Raw genomic sequence first — 4,836 nt, forward strand, 5'->3', positions numbered from 1 at the left:
CTGAGCCACTTCACTTTCACTTTTCACTTTCATGCGTTGGAGAAGGAAATGGCAACCCACTCCAGTGTTCTTGCCTGGAGAATCCCCGGGAAGGCGGAGCCTGGTGGGCTGCCGTCTATGGGGTCGCACAGAGTCGGACACAACTGAAGAGACTTAGCAGCAGCAGCAGCAGCAGCAGCAGCAGCAGCAGGCATCAGAAGCCAAACTCTGCACTGAGTAAAGCATGCAGAAACGATGAGTTTATTGTAAAGTTTCTGAGCTGCAAGCCGTCAAATTTACGGCTAGGAAAACAACGTGTTCTTGGTTGCTCATAGACCCGTGGCTTTTTATTGGGTAACTGCGAAAGTTATCTGCTTTTTTCAGTGGATAGAGCGACTTCACTTTCACTTTTCACTTTCATGCATTGGAGAAGGAAATGGCAACCCACTCCAGTGTTCTTGCCTGGAGAATCCCAGGGATGGGGGACCCTGGTGGGCTGCCGTCTATGGGGTTGCACAGAGTCTAACACGACTGAAGCGCCTTAGCAGCAGCAGCAGCAGCAGTAGCACCAGGAGGCCTGGTGGTCTTTTTCTCTATTTTAAGGATAGCTGAGACAAGGTTCAGAGCAGTCCAGAGACGGCTTAAGCTGAACTGGCGTTTGGGGATTTGCTGGCGTCCTCTGCTGATTTCTAAGCAGAACTGTAAATTTCTTCAACTTCTGGTAGGTAAAGTTTTATTTTCTTAACTGCTCCTGTGTTGGCTACCTCCACTTTGTCCCCAGTGTAAGTGACTCCATTTTAGTTTTGGTTCTACAGAGGTTAACCTTACCAAAGATAAAAGTAAATTACAGTGGCCACAGTAGAGAACTTTTAACCTCTGAAATTGTTGGATAGGAAGTTAGGCATGAGCAACTGAAGGGTGGCCTAGTGAAAAAGATATCAGCTTCTCTAAATCCCACCTCAGACACATCCCAGTGCAGCCCAGGAGAGCTCACAGATATGCTATTAATACAAAATTAATCACAGAGACTTTTCCACCTCTGGCATGTGCACCCTTGATGCACAGCTGTGTCCTCCAGTGACCTTAGGCAGCCAGGAGGGGGTCTCTTAAGGTTCATAAACATTCTGTACATATGCACATACATTTGATTTTGTATGAATCAAACAGACTGAATTATTGGAAAGACATGTGCAGTAGAGGCTGTTATGTAACTTGCAACTGTTAATCGAAACTATCAGTCCATGCCCACCTAGATGAATATGTAAAAGCCCTGTCTTAAAAACCTCATATCTCATTGTTCTGGTGCCAGTGCCTCTCTTGGCTTGGCCCAGCACTCCCTTGAGGTGTTCTTTCTGTTCTTTCTTCAATAAACTTGTTTTTGCCAGGGGTAAGATCTCAGATTCTTCTTTGTGTCCTTACCAAGAACCAAGCCTCAAGAGGAAGGGTCCTCTGTGACTCTCCTATCCAGTAACAAGATAAGCTTATCCATTTATGAGATGCCCTAAGGAGAAAGAAGTCTCAGTCAGGCACTCACTCTAGAAAGTAAAAGGAAAATTATTTTTCTTTCTCTGCAGTTTCTGGTGGCCAGAATCCTGTCAAAACTGGCAGAGGGTAAGAATTCTTACCAAAGTTAGTGCTCCCAAACCTCTATCTGTAGTGTCTGATCAAGAGAGAAAGGTAGGATTTCACGCTGGCTCTTTCTTTCCAAGTTCAAATTGGCAGGAAGCAAACATGGTTACCAATCCTTCCTTTCCCGGGGATAGCTATTGCCTTCCTGTTTGTCTGACAATTTGGCTTGGCCACTGGTAGTGTGAAGGGCCCTCAAAACTATGGCTGGACAAAAATGTGGGTTGTCCACCATTTTGCAGGTAGGGGCCTACTGTAAGCTTCAGGGGTAGTCTTTTTTTTTTTTTTCTCTCTTGGTTGTCTTTGGGAGTGGCTCTGAATCCTGGGAGAATAATATCTTTTGCACCCTATTGGGGACAATTCTTGTGTGCATGGGGTTGTTCAGTACTACCAAGAATATTTGTTGTTTGTCCTGACTAAAACTTGACAAGGTAATTTCAAAGGTTTTTTTTTTTTTTTTTAGTATATCTATGATCAGAAGTTGGACAAATTGGAAGCTGATACTTAGAACCTGACTCACTCCAATAAGCTTAAGTGAAACTATGCACCCAAAGGGAAAGGAATATATTCTGAAGCCACTGTAGAAGGATTTACTAAAACGTTACAAAGACATGCAGCTCTAAATCTAAAACATAGGGATCTTTCGATTTCCATCTTAGTTGAAGATCTCCCTAAAAGGGGAGTTTGTATCATAACAAATATCTCCTGTACCTAGATCAACAGCACCTCTGGTATTTTGCTGCTGTTTAGTCACTAAGTCATGTCTGAATCTTTGTGAACCCATGACTGTAGCCCACCAGGCTCCTCTATCCATGGGATTTCCCAGGCAAGAACACTGGAGTCTGTTGCCATTCCCTTCTCCAGGGGATCTTCTCAACCCCTTCTACAGGAGATTCTCAATGAAGAATCCTCATTTCCTGTATACTGAACGCAATTCTTTACCACCGAGTCACCTGGAAAGCCCTCTGATATTTAGAAATTCCAAAACTTAACAAATAAGCCATTTGGCTAAAATAGTTTGATGACTCTTCACATATGTTTCTTGACTTATTTAATATCTTGTTTGATTAATTTTAAAAAAAGTAAAATTGCAATAATGAAGTAATTATATTCAAATTGATATCCTTTTGGACATAATCCTATAACCAGTGTCAGTGAAATGAATGTGTAACATCAGGATTGTAACACATATCAGAATATTAATGATTCAGAAATGAATGCTACAATGGAAACTTTAAGTTAGAAACTTAGTCCAGGATAAAAATAAAATAAAATATACACATAATATGTATACACAAGAGTGGCTACTGGGGAATTATATGGGCAAAATTGGAAACAAATTAAATATATAAAAAATGCAACTAATTAAATAAATCTTCACATATTCCTAAACTAGAATACTCTGCTAATATTGGAAAGAATGTTTTATAAAAATACTTGATTCAAGGAATGTTATGCTAACAATGAATTTTTAAACTTAAAAAGTATGCTATAATAGGATTACTATGAGACTATTAAGAAAATGATAAATATGTAAAATATGTCTTATATATGTAAACAGATGTTTATATGTACTCCATGGTGGGAGGGATTTACTAACAAACCCTTCCTGATTATTGTATTATTTTCTGTTTCTTTGATCTGATTTAGATAATTTGGGGAGATTACTTGGCTTGGAACATGCTTTTTAAAGTGGGATTTTTCAAACTTGCTTCATTTTTAAAACTCAGGAAAAGCTTTCCTACTTCCTTCTCCATGTCAGCTTAAGTCTCAAACCTTTGTACTCACAGGATTATCAAAACCAAGGGCATTAGAACAATTTGAGAGCTTCTCAGAAAACTTAGGTTCCACTCTAGATGAACTGCACTAGGTTCTATGTTGTAACATGCTCCAGGGATAATTTGTATGCATACTGAAGATTGAGAAGCACTTCTCTAAAATATTAAGAGGAAGTGAAAATACATACTAATCTCATAACAACTTTTATGTTTTTGCCATTAACAGAATCATTTCAGGAAAAAAATCAAAGTTTAAAATAAACTTATGTGGTTGGAGCACTAACTAGTACAATTGTTTTGACAATTTGGAAATAGTATCAGAAATCTTAAAATGAATATACTTTCAGATCTAATAATATACAAATGGAAATGTATCTTAGTGAAAGAATCCAATGAAATGGTAAAAGCTTTATATACAAAGATGTCCATTGGAGCCTTATCTAAAATAGAAAAAAAAAATTAGAAACAAACTACTTGTTCAACAATAGAAAAAAAATCTGGTAGTCTACTAGGTAGAGTTTTATTCAACAACCAAAACTGTGTTTTAAAAAGTTTATATTTTAAATACTTCTTTATCCATTTTAATAATGTTACTATTAGTTATATTTTATATCCAATGTCATTGCTTCAATTACTTTCTTTTTTAAATATCTCCGGTTATTTTTTCCCATTCTTTATTTTCAACAATTCTGTGTCATTTTGTTTTAGATGTGTTTTTTGTAAACAGTTAAATTTTTATTTATCCAACCTGAAATGGCTTTCAATAGGTAAACTTTAACCTATGGTTCTGAAAACATTTTTTAAAAACAAACAAACAAAAAACAACCTGTTAGCTCTCTGCCCATACAAAACAGGCTATGAACTTGCCAACACATGGGTCAAAGTTTAACCCTTTCAAATTAAGTAACTCTAGTTAACATTTACACAGAAGTTTCCACATGCTAGACACTATTCTAAAAACCTTACATATAATAATTTAATAATTCCTAGTAAGAACTATTATCCCCATTATACAGATGAGGAAAGTGAGAGACAGAGACTTGTCTAAGTAGTGATGAAACTAGAATTTGATCCCAGGCCATCTGACTCCAGAATCTACAGCCTTGATCACCACAGTGTATTTCAACTTATCGATTAAAGAATGAAGCATGTATTTTACCATCTCCCTACTATCTTATTTCACATTTTGTTTTACAGTTGATTAGTTCTGCATCAAGAAAGTGCAGTCACATCAACTATTTGACTTGACAGTGTCAGCTTCCTGAAGATCTGGGAAGCTTATGTTACATATCCTGGATGAGAACTCTTCATTATATCACTTTTGTTGCTTGATACAATTATACCCAAATAAGTGGTCTGGCTTTCCTCAAATCAGAGCACTTTGGGGCGCTTGTTGTTGTTCAGTCTCTTAGTCATGTCTGACTCTCTGTGACCCCATGGACTGCAGTACACC

Source organism: Oryx dammah, unplaced genomic scaffold (assembly GCF_014754425.2).
Source record: "Oryx dammah isolate SB20612 unplaced genomic scaffold, SCBI_Odam_1.1 HiC_scaffold_3, whole genome shotgun sequence".
NCBI classification, from domain to species: domain Eukaryota; kingdom Metazoa; phylum Chordata; class Mammalia; order Artiodactyla; family Bovidae; genus Oryx; species Oryx dammah.